Source organism: Nannobrachium achirus, assembly GCF_963921795.1.
Source record: "Nannobrachium achirus genome assembly, chromosome: 21".
Lineage (NCBI taxonomy): Eukaryota > Metazoa > Chordata > Actinopteri > Myctophiformes > Myctophidae > Nannobrachium > Nannobrachium achirus.
In genome coordinates, this window is record NC_137828.1 from 18163754 (window position 1) to 18184883 (window position 21130).

The window sequence follows — 21130 nt, forward strand, 5'->3', positions numbered from 1 at the left end:
GTGTGCACGCTTGTGCACACATTCGTGCACAGATCATGCACTATGCATGTGCATGCTTTTCACAGCTTTCAAACAAAAAAAATCCGCTTGGAAATCCGTTCAGGCATTCAGGAGAAAGGAGCCCTTATGTTTTCTTCAAATGTAAACAAACATGGCTGCCATGTTTGAAAGATGGGGTTGGTATGGGGGTTAAACATGCAATTTCGCGATCGCGATCATGCCTAGTACACTGTTGGAGGTCCAAAAAAAAAAAATTCAATTTTTTTTTTTTCATTTTTTTTTTTTTTTTTTTATTATTTTTTTAAAAAGACGTTCAGAAGACGTCTGGCAGGGAGGTCCATAGTGAAAAAGACGTTTTAAAGACGTTTTTATCATAGAAACTTATTTTTTGGCAGGGTATGAGTTAATAATATCTTTTTTTCACTCTATAACGTCTTTGCCCAAAAATAGCCCATCTACAAGCTCACAACTTGAGCTTGTAGATCTGCTATTTTTTGGCAAATGTTCCACCCCAGGATTTTGATTATCATGATGATATAGTAAATCGCAATTTCTTTTGTCACAATAATTGTGATATGAAATGTTCATATCGTCCCATCCCTAGTTACAGTGTGATTATACGTCACTAAAAGTGACAATGAAGTCTAATGACTTGGTAGCCTGCATAAAATACAAAAGTATATGTATAATATAACTGTTAATACAACATATCACACAATACTACATTATCCCTACAAGACCCAAATTAATTTCTACTGGCCAAAAAAAAAAGAATGCTGTTGTAGGAGTCCTAATCACAGGAAAATGTAAAGTTAAAAAATGAATAATGTTTTTGTAAGGTTTTATAGCCATACATCATAAATCATGCTCTAATTTGCATTTTGGATAGAAAGAGAGAAAGATAGAGCAAGAGATAGACACAGAGAGATCCAGGCAAATCCACAGGCGTTTTGGGGATATTTTTCACAATAATAACATATGTACATGTTCTAGACATTCTAATGATCACGAAAAAATATATTACAGGCATTTTACTTACGGACCCCCATCTAGTGAGGAATAGCTTCAGTTAAAAAGTGAGATGTTGTTCGTCCAGATGCTGGAATTTCAACTTCTCTGGGAGGTGTAAATGTCAGCCCCTGTGGGGGGTATTTATATGCAAATATCGTGGCCAATGGCATTGTAATACTAAATAATAGGATTTAATGGTGATGTTAATGTGAAAAAAGAACAGGAAAACTAACTATAAAATTTTTTTATCTATCTGTCTGTCAATTCATTTCAATTCATTTCATTTCAATTTTATTAGGGGAGGCAGAGGGGAGGGGGGGGGGGGGTAGTGAGGTGGAAAAGGGGAGAGAGAACCTGAGCAGATACCTCATGGTACGAGGCCCGGAGGCCCCCACCCTATGAGCAAGCAATTTGCGACAATGGTAACGAAAAACCGAGTCGAGGGGATAGAAAGAGACAAAGATAGAGCAAGAGATAGACACAGAGAGATCCAGGCAAATCCACAGGCGTTTTGGGGATATTTTTCACAATAATAACATATGTACATGTTCTAGACATTCTAATGATCACGAAAAAATATATTACAGGCATTTTACTTACGGACCCCCATCTAGTGAGGAATAGCTTCAGTTAAAAAGTGAGATGTTGTTCGTCCAGATGCTGGAATTTCAACTTCTCTGGGAGGTGTAAATGTCAGCCCCTGTGGGGGGTATTTATATGCAAATATCGTGGCCAATGGCATTGTAATACTAAATAATAGGATTCAATGGTGATGTTAATGTGAAAAAAGAACAGGAAAAATAACTATAACATTTTTTTTTAAATGATTTAAACTTTTTTGCCAAAAAGCAACACTGGGCCTTGCAGGGTTATACTACACCAAGGGTCTTCAACAGGGGATCCGGGACCCCTAGGGGGTCCTCAGAGTTACTGTGATAGAAAACCTTTTTTCTTCTTTTATATATTAAACACTTGAACCCTAGAGGCCATATTCTGAGAACTTATGCTCCCCCCCAAAAAAAAAACAGATCTACAAGCTCACAACACCTCGCAGCTTGTAGATCGGCTATTTTCGGTAAAAGGGTTTGGTGTAGAGGGGGAAAAAGAGCAGACTAAGTACAGAGTGAAAGGTCGCGTTTATTAACTCATTTAGTGCTCCTGAAATTAACGGATTAAAATGTCCGCCTCCCGCAGGCTGCATCCACGACCGTTGTCTTATTTTGAAGGCCAGAAGTCCATAGCGTAAACACTTCCGGTTTGACGTCATCGCGTCATTCACAGGAAGCGGTCATCGTCAACATGTGGTTGTGTAATGGCGGATCGGTGCTTTTCAACATGTGTTATATAAGCGAGAATCTACTGCCATCCTCCCTTTAAAAGTGTTGTTTTGAGATAATGGACATTAAAGATGAGATTCCCCGTCTGCCTCAATGTTATGGGATTACTATTTTGTGCTCGTGGATCCGTGATGATGATGAATCGGCGAGGGCGATCGTGTCAGGACCTTCCACGCACCAACAGGTAATAGAGTACCGCCGTTACAGTACTTTTCACGAGTATACTCGGGATCGGCAGCATGTGCTACTCGAGTATTTTTCACGAGTATTCTCTGGATCGGCGCTAATTGAGTTAAGTATTGACGGTTCAAGTGGTTAAATATCTGAAAACACAAATTGACATGAATCCAAAATACGATGACTGTGTTGTCAAACAATGAAACTATATGGAATCTATGAAAAAGGTTGTGGGGGTCCCTGTTTCATCTCTCTCTTAACTAAGGGGTCTTTGGCCTGAAAACGTTGAAGACCCCTGTCCTACACAATGCAACACAATGAGCTGTCTATCTGCCTTTTTACCTGTCTGTCTGTCTGTCTGTCTGTCTGTCTGTCTGTCTGTCTGTCTGTCTGTGTAGGTAGAGTACAGGAAAAAGTACCAGCAGTCTATAGGACAGTCCCATGTGACTGTGGAAACAGCTGAACAGCGCCACCACAGGGAGAATGCAGTACTGCACAGCCAGGTATCATTCAGTACGCACACACGTACACACACACACACACACACACACACACACACACACACACACACACACACACGCACGCGCGTACACATTCACACGCACACACACACATTCATCAATGATATTCAGGAGGGGTTAAAGCATATTTTTGACAGTTGACCAAACTGGATATTCTGCAACTGTGTGTGTGTGTGTGTGTGTGTGTGTGTGTGTGTGTGTGTGTGTGTGTGTGTGTGTGCGTGTGTGTGTGCATGCGTGCGTGCGTGCGTGTGCGTGCGTGCGTGTGTGCGTGTGTGTGTGTTTTCAGGTGAAGTACAAAGAGGAATATGAGAAGAATAAGGGTCACGGTCTGACAGAGTTTGGAGACACTCTGACATACGGAGTAACTAGAGACGCTCAGAAGATACAGAGTGAGGTATCTATAATATCCATTATCTATCTGTATGCTGTAATCTATCTATCTGTCTGTCAATTCATTTCAATTCATTTCATTTCAATTTTATTAGGGGAGGCAGAGGGGAGGGGGGGGGGGTAGTGAGGGGGAAAAGGGGAGAGAGAACCTGAGCCCGGAGGCCCCCACCCTATGAGCAAGCAATTTGCGACAATGGTAACGAAAAACCGAGTCGGGGGGATAGAAAGAGAGAAAGATAGAGCAAGAGATAGACACAGAGAGCACTGGCGCCTGTTCAATGGAGCCAAGGGGAGCAACGGCTCCCCCAGATCTGCCGCCCCCCCCCCCCCCCCCCCCCCCCCCCCCGGCAGGAATATTGCGTGCCGATCAAACAACGTGAAGTGCTTTTGCGTACTTATTTAATTATTTATTTAGCGTCAAGCTCTGGCGTCACTTACTGCACGTTAACACGTACGTCCTTTAAGTAGACCTAAAAATAAAAGTAGTGTGTTGACTAATCATTACAAGTGTCTCTTATTTCTCTTATTTTGAAATCCGATTTTAGAGGAAGTCCGTCTTAACCCAGCTGCCATGACACTCGAAACTCTAGTGTAACTAAGTAAACACGGACCCACGTGGATTAAAAACAATATATTATAGCCACAGTTCATATTTACGATAGGATATTTAAACCATGCTGTGACAAGAACACACTTTGGAAATACGGCACGTTAACCTCTCGGAATCTCCGCAGCAGCATATATGTGAGTAGAGCATCTCACCTGTCTCTCTGTCTGTGTCTCTCATGCTGGTTTATGTCGCATCACAAGGCTTTCACGTTGTGGGAGCAGAGCTTGTTGCTCCAATAAAACGCTTGCTGTGCAGTTATCAGGTGCAAACGACGCATCGCCGGCGTCTTTTCTCTTTACTAGGCTATTATTTATATTGTCTTGCATGAGCAACTACGAGGTGTGCACTGTGCAGCATATCTTGATACAATCTGCCATAGTTCTCCATCTATTCATCATTGCTTTTAAAAATGGCACTGTTGAATAGGATAACTATTTAATGTGCAGCTCTGAAAGGCTTGCATAGACCTAGTGTTCTATTTATTTGGTCATGTCAGAGCCTATTAAAAAAAAGGTGCGCACCAAGCAACATATCCAGGTCCTCCCCTGAAGCCCCAAAGACACCCGAAAATGACTTAATAAAGGAAACCCGTTTTAGTCGTTTTAGACGACTTTATAACCGCAAATAACCGATTTTCGCGGCGCCGCAAAAAAAAGAAAAGAAAAAAAGATTCCAGGATTTGTGCTCCCCCTAGTGGGGACAGAGTTAGGCGCCGGTGACAGAGAGATCCAGGCAAATCCACAGGCGTGCTTCATGGAGGCCCGGTCCGGAGTCGCACTCTTGGTCTGCAGCTGAGTATTCAAGTTTTAATAGCAGTCCATGGAACTGTGGAGCGGGACTCCCCGGAGGTCGAAATAGTGGCAGGCCTTACTGCGACGCGAATCTGCACAGTGTTAGTTACAATTGCACCGATGTGACACAAACCCACACAACAAAAGGGAAGAGAGGAAGGAGGGTCTATCTATAGCTGGGGTAGGCAACCTTAGGCACGGGTGCCAACAATGGCACGGGGGGGGGGAGGGTGATCACTGGCACGCTGGCAGAAGAGAGTGTGAGAGAGGTGTTTTCTTTTAAAATTGTAATATTTAAAGAAAATGTCAATTAAATTAAGTCCCCTCACATCTTGCAAATGACATCCTTGCACATACTTCTGCACTCATTCAAACTCTGAATTCCGACTGGGGAGGGAGTCTGGGAGATAGGTGAGTTATTGTTTGTCTAATGATCAGGTTATCAGCCTGGCGGGATTTTCTTTTTTCGATAATGACCGCTGAGCCAGACCTTACATAATATAGCTATGCTATGCTCAGGGGCGTCACACCAAATTATGGGCCATGGGTACAAGGATTCACTGCGGGCCCCCCATGAATGTTAACTATTGAAAAATAGCAGATATACAAGCTCACAGCGCGGCACCGAGTGCCGCGCTGCGAGCTTGTATATCTGCTATTTTTGAAAAATCTTGAAAATGTGTGCAAGAAACCTACGTCTAGGACCCCCAAGATGATGTGTATTTGGCCACGGACCCCCATCTCAAAATATTTAGTTCTAGGGACCCCCCGGAAGCAAAATTTGAGTTAGAAATGTTCGCTTAAAAAATACATATATTCAAAGATTTTCACACATTTTCAAAAATAGCAGATCTACAAGCTCGCAGCGCGGCACTCGGTGCCGCGCTGTGAGCTTGTATATCTGCTATTTTTCAATAGATAAAGTTATTAGGGCCCCTCCACTAGGGATGCGGTATCGGTACTCGTGGTATCGGTACTCGACCCGATACAACCCTATTTTGCTGTACTCGTACTCGCCAGATACTTCTCACGGCAGCGCCCGATACTCTGCTGGGGCGTCACAAGGGGGAGAAAAGTGGGACTGAGTTACTAGGGCTCAAGGTGAAAGCCAGGGCCTTAATTATTTTATACTTTTGCTATTGAAAAATAGCAGATATGCAAGCTCACAGTGCCGCACTGCGAACGAGGCACCAGTGCTCCAACGATACAGCTGCGACCACTTAAAGGCATCAGCATCACGGCATGCCTTGTTGCGCTAAACTTACCTCTAAAGTTGAATCTCTTTCATATATCCTTCACCACCTCACGCAAAATGCAAAGTATAGGCTACTGTAGGTAAGTTAAACTTCCCACTAGAAAGCTGTGTGTGTGTGTTTGTTTGTTTGTCTCTGTCGCTCTTGTCTTGCAAGCTCGCTCTCTCGGTGAAGTGTGTGTCTGTCTGCAGGGACGTGCAGAGAAATTTTAGAGAGGCAGGGGCTGATATTTCTAGAAGGCCTTTTGGTGGACAATTCTCTTGAATGCAGCCTTCAGTTATGGTATGGAAAGGGCCCGGGGACATTTGCATTTTTTACCATAGTAAAAAAATGCATTCATGGACACTTTTTACAGACTGATCTGGCAGGGGCTCAAGCCCCCGTTGGTGTCAAATTGTCAATGTGTGTACGTGCCTGCCTGCCAGTGTAGCACAGCTGAAAAAAGACGATTGATTGAAGAGAATAGAGATTCTGTGGGCTTCGCCACCTAGTGGTGGAAGAAATTACCTCTGGGAACTCAGATTGCTGTGGGCTAAATCAATGAATGCATTTCTGAGAATACCAGAAAAAAAAAATAATTTGACATTATGTTATAGTTGCGGAAATTGGATAATATATTTTTTTAGAGGAAAAAAAAAAAGCGTAATTTAAATACATTTTGTATTATTAATTGTACTCGTATCGGTACTCGGTATCGGCGAGTACTCAACATGAAGTACTTGTACTCGTACTCGGTCAGCAAAAAAGTGGTATCGGGACATCCCTACCCTCCACCTTGGGCCCCAGTAACTCAGTCCCACTTTCCTACCCCTTGTGACGCCCCTGGCTATGCTTATGCTTTCTCTCTCTCTCTCTCTCTCTCTCTCTCTCTCTCTCTCTCTCTCTCTCTCTCTCTCTCTCTCTCTCTCTCTCTCTCTCTCCATCAGAGGGAGTATCGTAAGGACTATGAGGACCAGGTGAAAGGCAGAGCTCCGTTGGATGTCGATCAGACGCCTGCGTACCTGACAGCACGTCATGCTAGCAGCCTGATGAGTGAGGTAACGCACACATATTAATCTCTCTCTCTCTCTCTCTCTCTCTCTCTCTCTCTTTGTAGGAGTACAGGACATTAATGTCTCTCTCTCTCTCTCTCTCTCTCTCTCTCTCTCTCTCTCTCTCTCTCTCTCTCTCTCTCTCTCTCTCTCTCTCTCGCTCTGTAGAAGGAGTACAGGAAAGACTTGGAACTGGAAGTAAAAGGGCGGGGCTTGTCTGGTCTTGGCCTGGAAGAGACTCCTGAGCTACTGAGAGTTAGAAACGCCAGTCAAATATTGAACCAGGTGACGCACGCACACATACACACAGTAGTATCTTATTCCATGTGTGATGTCATAAATGGTAAATGGTGCATTTATATAGCTCCTTTATCCAAGGCGCTTTACAGAGATTGTGCATTACATTCACCCATTCACACACGCATTCATACACCGATGGCGGAGGAAACCATGCAAGGCACCAACCTGCACACCGGGAGCAACTAGGGGTTCAGAGTCTTGCTCAAGGACTCTTCCACACTAACTCTGGGGGAGCCTGGGATCGAACTGGGAACCCTTCGTTCTCTAATGACGGTCTCTCTACCCCTGAGCTATGCCGCCACAATGCAGTTCCATTCTGCTACCAGTGTAGCCTCCTTTTCAAAACCTCTTATTTTATGTAATGTAATGACACTGCATTCTTGTTGCACATACAGCTGATATTTACAGCCCTTCTGTTGACCGTTTTCTACCTGCTGTTGGACAGGCCATTAAAACACTTTGCAAGCCGCGGCAGAACCCTCTGAACAGAGGTAGCGCCGAAGAAATAAGCTATTTATTTACAAACATGTTTTAAAAAAACAAAGCCCACATGATAACAACACGTAATGGAGTGCTCGGTACAGCGTGTATATTCATCCTGCAGAGGTCGGCGATCTTACTTTGGCGACGCGGAGGGGAGATCTCTTCCATTCGTTTACGTGCGGCGAAGCAGGGAAAGGAGCGATAGAGAAGCGGCGCCCGAACGTGATTGAGACCGCGATCCACGAACAGAGACAAAGACCAGCCATGTTGTTTGTCCTTCTTGTCGATTTTCAACAACGTGGAGGGTAGGAGTGGCTCTTGAGCCAACCATCCATCCAGAATGTAAGTCAACGGCGCGGCCTGCTGGATGCTACGAGTATCACACCCACTCCCAGAAAATGATTGAGAGAGGATCTTAACCGTTTCAGATGGCTCCAAAAAGACACAGAGAAGAATGGCCGATCGTTTTTTTTTTGGATTATTATCATTTATATCAAAAGTACGGGAAAAGACGACCGGCTGATTGGACCAATTAGGAAGTCCGAGCAAGTACGGCCAGGCTGAGAAGGTGTTAAAGGCAAAGAAAATACAGTATCTATACTGTATATGCTTTTGAAAAGCTTGTAGATCTAACAAGCTTGCGAGCTTGTAGCTCTAATTCACCCTTTGTCAACCTTCTGATTGGTCTCTGACTGACCAACCAGCAGGCTCTTTCTGCCTTGTCCCGCCCTGGTTCTGCCTTTTTTATGTTGAATTTGCTAAAACATTGTTTTTGGTGAAATAAAAACATTTAAAAACATGCCGAGTCACTATACTGCCACTGAGCAGCACCATATTACTGAAACCAAGTTTGAAATTAGAATTTAACACACAGAATAACAATACGAAGCAACTGAATTAAAATGGTAGTGGATGGAGTGTCCCACCGAGTGTCCCACCAAGACACAGCGGGGGGCGGGACGTGACAGGGTGGATTGTTCCCAATGCAACAAAATATAATTCTTAAGTGGCTGGTCAGCTTCTGGCTTGGCCAGATGCTCCGACCACCACAGATGTGTTGTTGGATTCTATGTATCAAGACAAGGCATGGTTGTCTACTCTACACTCAATCGTTTTGAGCTGAGAGGCATCACAGGTCAGGGACGTGCAGAGAATGTTAGAGAGGCAGGGGCTGAAATTTCTAAAAGGGCCTTTGGTGAAAATATTGAAAATAGCCGACCTCCAAGCTCACAAAGCTTGGAGGTCGGATATTTTCGGTACTTGATACCACACTGAACTAAGCATAATCAAGTGAATACTGGAGATGTGGCATAACGGCATGGATGTCTACCCAGAGAGGGCAATTCCTTAAACGTAAGATGCCACGTTCAAGTTCAGGAGAGTTTGGACAAGGCAATTCTCTTGGATGCTGCCTTCAGGCATGGAAAGAGGGCATTTGCATTTCTTTCACCATAGTAAAAACTGCATTCATGATCTGGAGAGGGCACTTTTTTACAGATGGATAAAAGGGCAGGGGCTTAAGCCCCCTTTGATGTCTATGTGTTCATGTGCCTGCCCCAGGTCACACCCAAACCTCAAGGCACACCACAGGGGTCTATACCGCCCTGACCCCTGATACTGATGTGTAACATGAACCGTGTTGTAGACCAGACCAGTCGCCATTTATCTATATTGACTGTGTGTGTGTGTGTGTGTGTGTGTGTGTGTGTGTGTGTGTGTGTGTGTGTGTGTGTGTGTGTGTGTGTGTGTGTGTGTGTGTGTGTGTGTGTGTGTGTGTGTGTGTGTGGCGTGCGCCCCAACAGAAGGAGTACCGTAAGGACCTGGAGACAGAGATCGTGGGTAAAGGCATGGAGCTCAGCTCTGATGTTCTGGAGATGCAGAGAGTCAAGAACGCCACTGAAATACAGAGCCAGGTACTGTGTGTGTGTGTGTGTGTGTGTGTGTGTGTGTGTGTGTGTGTGTGTGTGTGTGTGTGTGTGTGTGTGTGTGTGTGTGTGTGTGTGTGTGTGTGTGTGTGTGTGTGTGTGTGTGTGTGTGTGTGTGTGTGTGTGCAGCTGCACGCACACACACGCATGCATGCATATATTTTGGACCATGCAGATGTAGGTTGGGGGCATGCATGCAAGTGGCTAAATATTTCTTTTTAGACACAATAAGCCCGTTCCCAAGATGCACCACAATATTTCATGTGCAGATGTGACTTATGAGGGCTGGTGTAAAATAGTAACAAAGAAATTGACGGCTTATTGTGTCTAAAAGACATATTTAGCCACTTGTTCGCATGCCCCCAACCACTGAAATCAAAATACTAAAATCCCTAAAACAATAGAAAGCAGTAAATGAAAACATTTTAACACTCATCTTTTCTTTTCTCTAATTACAATCTAAAATATGAACCCTTTGTCCAAACAAAGTTGTCCTTTAAGTTTAATTATGTCACCACATCAATATGAAATATTTCCAACACATTCTCTTTCTTCTTTTCTTTCACATCAGGAGGTAATGATCATTAGACGCAGATAAATAACCCACCTATCTCCCAGACTCTCTCCCAGTTTGAGTTCAGAGTTTGAATGAGTGCAGAATTATGGGCAGGATGTCATTTGCAAGATGTGAGGGCACTTACATTTTATTTAAATATTTTATTTTAAAATATAAATCCACACTTCTGCCAGTGTAATCACCCTCCCCTGTGCCAACCTAAGGTTGCTTACCCCTGGTCTGTTGTCTCCTATGCCATTTAATCAGTCTGGATATAAGAGCAGCTGCTAAATGGCTACACTGTAAATCATGTACAGTACTGGATACGATGAACTGTGTTTTTACAGAGGGCCTATAGTATACTGTGTATGATTATTGTGTTTTTACAGAGGGCATATTACTGTAGTACAGGGTTTTTCAAACTTTTTTGACCTGAAAATGACTTGCTGGGGTGCCAGTCAGGCAGGGCCTGACAATAATGAAATAACCTTTTCATCCAAGGCACCCCTGAATTACACTGATAATATTTAGAATCTTACATCCTATTGGAGAAATATCTGTTTCCATCAGAACTGACTGAAAATAACATTACACTTGACGTTTAACCACTTGAACCCCAGCATGCCTATTCTGGGGGGAAGGTTCACCAAAAATAGCAGATCTACAAGCTCACAACGTGTCACGTTGTGACGCGTTGTGAGTTTGTAGATCAGCTATTTTTGGTGAAGAGAGTTGTCGTAGATGGAAAAATAACTCATCAAGTACAGTGCAAACCAGGTCTGTTTACTAAAGCATAGTGAAGTGATATTGATGTAGTGATATTGATGAATTCCAAATATTATCAAATTATCTCGCGGCACCCCTGAACTGGCATCACGGCACCCCAGGGTGCCCCGTCACCCACTTTGAAAACCCCTGGTGTAGTATACTGTATGTGAATATTGTGTTTTTACAGAAGGCCTGTAGTATACTGTATATTATTGTTGTGTTTTTACAGAGGGCCTATAAGCAGGCGGATCATATGAGAGAGAGTTCTTACAGTTCAGTTACAGACACTCCTGAACTGCTACACGCAGCCTACCTCAAAGATGTCTACAGCCAGGTCAGAGAGTGTGTGTGTGTGTGTGTGTGTGTGTGTGTGTGTGTGTGTGTGTGTGTGTGTGTGTGTGTGTGTGTGTGTGTGTGTGTGTGTGTGTGTGTGTGTGTGTGTGTGTGTGTGTGTGTGTGTGTGTGTGTGTGTGTGTGTGTGTGTGTGTGCGTCACGCACGTGCGTGCATACAGCATTGGTGCTTACAGTTGTAGAGCGCAATTCAGTTTAGGATTTTATACAGTAGTCATGTGTGTGTTAACTCCATGGACAAAACTTATTACCAAAAAGACGCCCTAAGGGCGAGAAGCGACCTCACCCTTGGGCCCATTCTCGCACATGGGCGCATGCACGCATCCGCCTGGGTGATGGGTGGCAGGCTGCTGGGCATTGACGGACTATGAAAAAATGGGCCCCTGGGCCCCAAAATGCAAAGGGCCCCCCTTCTTACGACCGCACCGCGACATAGCGATGGTGTGTGTTCCGTGTGCGCAGCATAGCCGCGCCAGAAAAAAAAAGAGTTTTTAAAGTCCCCAAAAAAGAGCCCCTGAAATGTATAGAATAGTTATACCGTAACTATAACACACAATATTGTGTAGATAACATAGTAGCTATTCTTGAAAACATTTTGGATGGGTTTATTTTCCCTCTTATCTCCTCTGCCCTAAAACAAAAACAGTTGTGCCAGGTTCAAAGTTATTCTATGCTGTGTGATAACATTCTTCATCATGCTTATGTTAGCTGATAAAGCAACTTAAAAGAAAAAAATAAGAAAATCTAACAATACTTTATATAAAATTGGGTGCTGACTTATTTATTTTAGATATATTATTATCTATATTTTAATAATACATTATTCATTATACTTCTTGCAAGAGTTTGGCCCCTATACATTTGATAGGGCTTTTTATTTTTATGCAAAGAATCTGACTTGTCCCAGGCAGCCAGGTAAGGCTGGTGGTAACACATACTTAAAGGACCATACAGTCAAGTGTTACAGTATATGATGCTATGGGAGGGGGCCCATTTAGATTAATCGGGGTAGATAACATAACAGTTATGTTATCTACCCCGGTTTATCTACTACCACTACATTGTTGTAATGCATGGACATTAGAAAATGTAATGTTGTTGTTGTTTTGAAGTCTTATAGATAAACTGAGGAGCTAAACACTTACAGTATAATATGTATCATGGTGTTTTAGGAATATTTGGGGTTATTTTTTACATGAACGAATAAAATAGTGTCTGGCAAATAGTGCAACGTTAATAACAGGGACGCGGTCACACGGTGGCTCAAGCCACCCTAGCTCAGGGTGGCTCAGGGGCCCCCCTAGCTCAGGGGCCCCTGGGCCTGGGCCCATTGTGCCCGTTGGGTAATCCATCCCAGCTGCTGGGTGAGCGCTGGCTCTTTGGCATGGGATCAACTTTGACCAAAGGAAATGCACAGACCTGGTTGGTTGTTTAAGTTGGACAAAATGTGGCCGTATGTCATAGACCACATGAGATTGGCACAATGTCCATATATGGATATGGGCATTCTCAGATGTGGGTTTAATATTGATGACATCAGGGATCTCCATATATATGGGCATAAAAGGGACAAGGACAGAATTCATTGCAAGCCTGACTTGCGTCGTGGCAACCACATTGGTTATCATGAGATACAATATGTACATATATGGGCATTCCCAGATATGGGCTTAACTCACTGAATGCCACCCTTTATTAAAAATCTACAAAACTGGTGCCATCCATTTTGTTTAATTTTACCTTTTTATGGGGGCCAAAATCACATTTTGTACTTACATTACATATATAAATCTATGCTTCTATCGAAAGCCACACTACCCCTCTTACAAAGGAAAAAATGTATATATATATATATATATATATATATATATATATCCTATCATTAGATTTGGGCTTCAATAGAACATGTGTAAGATGTCTTGATCATTATGATATGTTTATGCTGTCAATGGGACTCTGTGTTCTCTAGAGTGCAATGGCCTTTGAAAACCACCAGGTGGTGTTCTCCTACTATCTGATCGACAAATAGAAGAAGGAAGAGACACGTCCATTTTTTTTTGATCGGGGCCTAGTTGTTTACATTTTGGCCAGGCCTTTTTGCTAACATGCTATAACACTTCCGAGCCCTGGCGATCGCTATCAAGGGCTCGGATCGCCCAATGGATGGCACCGATAGAACGGTGGCATTTTTAGCTTTCGAATGAGTACTTATATACTTCGTCTGGGAAGCACGGGAAGTGTATAAACGAACGTGTATAGCTTAACACTAAGGTGGCCGGAACCAATGTTCGGTTATACCGGTTTTCCCGTCGGACTGTGTTCACCGGTGCTACAGTCAAATCGGTCCGGTCGCTCCGGTCACGGAGGCTAACGGCTAACGTTTAGAGCGATCTTTTTGAAATTACAATTATGTTATGAAAGATAAAACTTTTGATTAATTAAAAAGACGTAAAGTGCGTATATGGCACTACAGATCAAAGACGTATAGTGCGTTTACGGCGTTCAGTGAGTTTTAATTAATGACCATCTCCATATATGGGCATAAAAGGGATTCTATTATTGTGTGGTTGCCCCTAACAGGGCATCATCTGGGAATGCCCATATATGACCTTTTTATTTTGTTCTTTATACATATATTAGAGTAATGTTAACTCCATAGACCCATACAAAACATATTATAACCACAACTGGCGGTCTATTAGAGTAATGTTAGCTCATAGACACATACTAGTTGTCTTCTTACACCTATAGACCATTGTATTCCATGCAGTCCTCCTCGATATTTTACAGATTTCTACATGACGTCTAGTGGAGGCTCTCGCCTCGAATAGTTTCTTTTGATAGGTTGCCATAGATATGTGCATCATTGAAGAGTGAATCCTGGTTTATCAGGGCATATATCACCATATTTGGGTATGACTGGATATGGACAACGGGTCATGACATCAAGTCAGGATGACGTCACCATTCTAACCAATTTAAAAGGAGAGCAGAATTCAACCAACGCTCTTGTTCTCTAGCCATCCAGAATCGGATTCCGTTTACAGATATCATAAAGACTTTGTCATCGGGTTTCATCAACTTCCTTAAAGGAGTGGCGACACCGGCCGAAAATTTACATTATGATACAGTAGGTCACGTGGTGTTTCTTCAAACAGTCTGAAAGGGAGGCAGGGCCGTATCAGTTAGTAGTGAATGTATACTTCGTCCGTTGTGCGGTGCCGCGCAATGTATACTTCGTCCGTCGTGCGGTGCCGCGCACAACGTGATGGCTTTGTTGTTAGCGTGTAGCCCGGCTAACGCTACACCGCACGGCTATTTGCGAGCATAGATGTTTGTGAGAGCTATTGTGTCACACACACACACACGCGCTAAAGCACACACACACACACAGAGTGTATGAGCCACGGAGCACGGACCTCAGTCCGGCCGGTGAGACAGCAGGACATGGCTTGCTCCGGTCGGTCTACTCTGGTGCTCCAGTCAGATTAGGGAAAGAGACAGCAGGGTATGGCCGACAAAACCGTCTCATAGACGGGGAGAAGCGTGTTGACCCTCGTACACCTTTTTTGACACCTTTTTTGAAGAAGACATGTACTTTTTTATCGGTCTAACCATTGATTTTATAGCGAATGCTATATAATTTTTACCCCTAGAACTGATAGTTTTAAAGTTGGTTTAGAAAGTCGGAAACACACCTCGGTCAGCTTTTTTTGGGGCAGTTTCAAAAGATAATGATATGGATACTCGACTCCGCGAGTCTCCGCCCCTCCCCCCATATTAGCCCAATCAAATTAATGTATTGCCGTTACTGTACAGAAAGTACTACTTTCAGTACAGTAACTACAATAAATTAATTTGATTGGGTAATTTAACATGGGGGTACATGACATCATTTAAAAAATTGGCTAATTTGATAGCCATAATTAGCTGTTTTGGCCGTGTCACGCCCCCTTTAAGGATCCATCTTTACCTGCTTCTTCTTGACGGAGCTCCTTTGTAGCTTATTGCTCAGACATCTCGGTTCAAGTCTATAATTACCTTTGAGGAATCTAATTAGATCCCTGGAGGATCTGTTGTGAGAAATGTTCCGCTGGACCCATCGGAAGGAAGGACCTGATGAATGCGGTCGCGCTGCTGTTGCCGTGGGAGACCAAGTCTACTCATTTGGAGGGAGGAACGACAGGGAGGATCAGCTTGATGTTCACGTCTTGAACACTGTGTCTTTACGCTGGAGGAAGGCGACCCCAGTGACTCCTGGAAGAGGAAAACGTCTGATTGAGCTTCCATCCAATCGCTGCGGCCACACAGCTGTGCTGATAGAAGGTACCGTCTACATCCTATGTTATAAATATGACACAAATGTTCTTTACGCTTTTGATGTCGACACCCACAGATGGTTCAAACCAGAGGTTTCTGGAACTTCTCCAGAGGTGAGGTCTGGCCACTCAGCCTGTGTCTTGGAGAAGGTATTGTATATTCATGGAGGACAGACCCAACGGACTGGACTCACCAATGACATCTACACGTTGGACACCAGCACAATGGTCTGGTCTTTAATTAACGCCAGAGGTTCTCCACCCCCTGCTTCATCACATCACTCTGCCACCGTCATCGGGACAAAGATGTTTGTATTTGGGGGCTTTGGGCACCAGGACAACAACGTCAGAGTGCTTGACACAGAGACCAACTGTTGGCTGATCACACCTTCTGCACTGCTTCTTCCAGAGGAACGCGCCATGCATTCAGCCTTTACCTACAATGGAGAGCTGTACATATTTGGTGGATTTGGTAAATATGCTCTCCTCAATGATCTGTGGAAATTCAACCCAAAGACCTTCTCCTGGAAGAAGGTTACGCCCAAGGGAACGGGTCCATCTTCGACGGCCTGGATGTGCTGTCGCATTGGGCGAGATCGTGTCGTCCTATTTGGAGGAGCCAACAACGGAACTGATAGAGTGTTCATGTTAGACTTAAGTCCTGGTCTCAAGACGTTATGCAAGCTAGCAGTCATTCAGTACGATCTGGACCAATCAGAACTCACACACGACATCAGGTGGGGACTGGCAGCCACCAGGGGTGGATTAACCCTTCGTGGTGCCCTGGGCCGCAGCACTTAACAAACACGCACGCAATGGCATGTTTTTTCTCGCTGTCTCACCTGCTCTCTCATTGTCTCCCCCCATCCTTTCTCTACAGAAAAAGTATAAGGATGAAGCAGAGAGAGTGAGGTGTAGTCATGGAGGCATGTCTGACTACCCAGAGATGGAGAGAGCCAAGACCAACCAGAGGAACATCAGCTCTGTGAGAGAACACGCACACGCACATGCACGCGCGCACACACACACACACACACACACACACACACACACACACACACACACACACACACACACACACACACACACACACACACACACCTATGTTGTTTATTGCAGTGGTTCTCAACCTTGTCAGGCTGTGACCCCCAAAATAATCAAATTTTAACCGGGGACCCCCCACCCTGAGGAGCACTAAGAGTTGATGCATTACATTTTGTATAACACGGTTCTATTGTGAAAATAGCAGATCTACATGCCCACAACGCCTCGCAACGCGAGGCGTTGTGAGCATGTAGATCTGCTATTTTCACAATTTCTGCCTCTAATATTTGATAATTTGGCCAATGTTTAATTTGTCATTTCAGAGGTATTAAAAAGTCCTTCAAATGTCACTTTAGAAATGTGCTATACTCTTACATTTTATGTTGGTTTGTTTACTGTTGAGTGAGAAAACAGTGTTGCGCATTAAGCTAATCATCTGGGGACGCCCCAAAATAATTTGGGGACCCCTCTGGGGGTCCCGACCCACAGGTTGAGAACCACTGGTATATTGTACAGTACCGTCAGTACGGTGTGTATTAAGTGTGTTTCTAATGTTGTGTATCTGTGCTGTGTTGTTGTCTGTTAGCTGCGGTATGCCTGGGACTCCAAGGTGATGAAGGGTCTGATGTCTTCAGTCACTGACACTCCTGAGATAGTCCTGGCACGAGACAACAACAAGAAGATCAGTGATGTATGCACGCACACACATACGCGCACACAATGTGCACAGTACACATATTATCATATCTACACACATTAATATTAACCTAAGACCAGAGGCCCATTCTACTTTTTCTTTTTCTTTTTTTCTAAATCCCACGATTTTGTAAACCATTTATTTTCCCACCCCATGTCAATTATCGAATGTAATCCTGGGCGCTACACTCCCTCTGCCAACCTGGGGAGAGCAACAGACTGACCTCATGCTTCCTTCTATGCATGAGGAGTCTAAGTTGCTTCTTTTCACCTGACAGGGGGGGGGGGGGGGGGAGTTTCCCCGGTTGGACGTAGCACGTGGAAGGAAAACCAGTTCCTTTCCCCTCCATCAGGCGCCCCGGCAGGACAGGGGGAGGCACTGCATTTTTTTGTGAGGCGGAGACAAGGGGAGAACATGCAAACTCGCTATTTTTAAATACATCCCATTTGATCCAGGAGCACCTTTTACTATTTTAACTTGGTTAACTTTTGCGTCTCCGGTGAGCGCCGGTTCAGTACAGAGATAGACTCGCGTGGCCAGACTGTTGACTCCCGCGATTTGCAAATGCTCCCGTCTATATAGCTTTCGAAGATTGTGGAATAGTTGTCTGGCCACACGAGACTAGTACAGAGAGGACGTGTCGTGTTGTGTATCCTGTCCAGACAGGATGTGATGTGTTGTGTATCCTGTCCAGACAGGATGTGATGTGTTGTGTATCCTGTACAGACAGGATGTGATGTGTTGTGTATCCTGTCCAGACAGGATGTGATGTGTTGTGTATCCTGTCCAGACAGGATGTGATGTGTATCCTGTCCAGACAGGATGTGATGTGTTGTGTGTTCAGGTCCGGTACAGAGAGGACGTGGGCAGTGGAACGGCTGTCTTCAACACACCTGAGATGGAACGAGTGAGACGCAACCAGGAGAACATCAGCTCCGTGAGCGCACGCACGCACGCCCACACGCACGCATGCACGCACGCACGCACGCACGCACGCACGCACGCACGCACGCACACATGCACACATGCGCGCGCGCACACACACACACACACACACACACACACACACACACACACACACACACACACACACACACACACACTCAAATGTAATTTGCAGACATTGACTGACCATGCTAGTCCATGGGCCATACGAGATGTCGCTATCCGAAACGTGGCAAAGGTTACTTAGCATTTTTGAGAAGCTCTTTATTTGTAGATTATATTTTGGTAAGATAACTCTTTCTGAGTCACAGCTACATTTGTGTTATCAGCCGCTAAAGATGTGTTTCCCATTAACTTTACAATACAGGAAAAAAGAATGCAAAAGAATAATCTTTTTAAGTAGCATATGAGGGGTCAAACTAGGGTTTTTTCATGATTCTGAATCTGAATCCATTGCAAGCATTTGTTTTGCACAAAAAAACATTCCTTGGGCTAAACATGGCCCCCACAAAACTGTGAAAAGTGATGACTCATCACTTTTCATCGCTAAACCATAGTTTTGCGGGGCCGTTTTCATACCAAAATATAATCTACAGATATAGAGCTTCTCAAAAATAGTAAGTAACCTTTGCCACCTTTCCGAGAGCGACATCTCGTGGACTTTGCGGAACAATCGTCCATTCAGAAAGCAAGAAACACACACACACACACACACACACACACACACACACACACACACACACACACACACACACACACACACACACACACACACACACACACACATGCACCCACAGAAGCACATCCAGTCAAAAGGAGCTCTGGCTCCATGGAGAGCCAGAGCAGTTCACTGTTGGCAGCCTCACAGCCAATCAATCCCTTTGAGTTCCCATGACGACAATACAATTATGAGTACTTCTTTCTTTCTTTCTTTCTTTCTTTCTTTCTTTCTACTCTGCGCCTGCTGTAGGTTCGTTATAAACAGGGTCTACAGGGCACCAGTGTGGGAGTGACTCCTGAACTGGACAGAGTCAAACAGAACCAGGAAAATATCAGCTCTGTAAGATGCACACACACACACACACACACACACACACACACACACACACACACACACACACACACACACACACACACACACACACGAAGATTAGTTTCGATTACATCCAAGCTATTTGTGCTAATAACATAAATCGGGAGGATATTCGCCCACAGCAATGCTTGATCACGGCCCCTTAGTGTTTACTGTTAAGTTAAGGGTTAAGGGCCATACACACTGGGAGCGAGATGAATGAACAATGGATCTAGAGAGAGTTATACATGCTTTTATTTCAACAAGATTGGACTACTGCAATGCACTCCATGTGGGCGTAAACCAGGCCTCTATCTCTAGATTACAACTTGTCCAAAATGCGGCAGCACGCCTTTTAACTGGAACACGCAGATATGATCACATCACTCCAGTCCTGGCCGCTCCCCACTGGCTTCCAGTTCATTGTAGAATAGATTTTTAAGATTAGGGTTTACTTTTAAAGCACAGCATGGGCTGGCACCTCAGTACCTCTCTGACCTCTTAGAAGATCACATCCCCTCTAGGGCCTAAGATCTGGAACTCAGAAAAAAACGTATTTTCCCAAAGACAAAGTTAAAATCTAGAGGAGACCGGGCCTCTCACAGCCCCCAAATTATGGAACGAGCTACCTCTCCATATCAAAACTGCCCCTACTGTTGAAACTTTTAAATGCCGCCTTAATATATTCTTTGGCCTTTTCCTGATGATTTTTACTGCTGCTTTTATTTACTTTTATGTGTTTTGATGTATTACTTGATTATTTTTTATCAAAATGTGTACTATTTACTGATGACTTTTCCTGATTGTTTTTATGTACCTTTTATTGTGCAGCACTTTGCAGATTCTGTGTTTGTATATAAACAGTATATAAATAAATTGGACTGAATTGGAGGAAGTTGTATCAGCGAATAGTACACATCAGAGTATTAATTTGGTGATGTCTCATTCATCCAGGTAAATCATTTCATATGCAGTGACTTTTTGTGTGTGCGTGTGTGTGTGTGTGCGCGTGCGTGTGCGTGCAGATAAGGTACAAGCGTGGGCTGCAGGAGCTGAGGGGGCGGGGCCACTCTGAGCTGGACACGCCCGAATATAGGCGTGTCAGGAAGACGCAGGACTCCGTCTCCATGGTAGCGGCCCGGTTGCCATGGCTACTACCACCACCATGCTGGGAGGAGGAGCTAACGTGTGACTGACGAGCACCATGGGTGGGGCCGACGCACCCATACTAACAGCTACAGCCAATCAGCATGGAGGACTGTGTGTGTGTGTGTGTGTGTGCGTGTGCGTGTGCGTGTGCGCGTGCGTGCGTGCGTGTGTGTGAAAATAAAATATTGTACTATGCACCGTGTGGAGTTTTATTTGCCCACTGACAAAATGCACCCCCTGACCATTGTGTGTGTGTGTGTGTGTGTGTGTGTGTGTGTGTGTGTGTGTGTGTGTGTGTGTGTGTGTGTGTGTGTGTGTGTGTGTGTGTGTGTGTGTGTGTGTGTGTGTGTGTGTGTGTGTGTGTGTGTGTGTGTGTGTGTGTGTGTGTGTGTGTGT

General features: G+C 44.3%; 1 protein-coding gene across 1 annotated transcript in view; it reads left to right on the forward strand.

Moving 5' to 3' along the window:
• The window catches only part of nebl (nebulette), a gene marked incomplete at both ends in the record, with an annotated part of 261471 nt that overhangs the window by 227952 nt on the left and 12389 nt on the right, over positions 1-21130 (forward strand). The gene's annotated exons all lie outside the window — the stretch shown is intronic.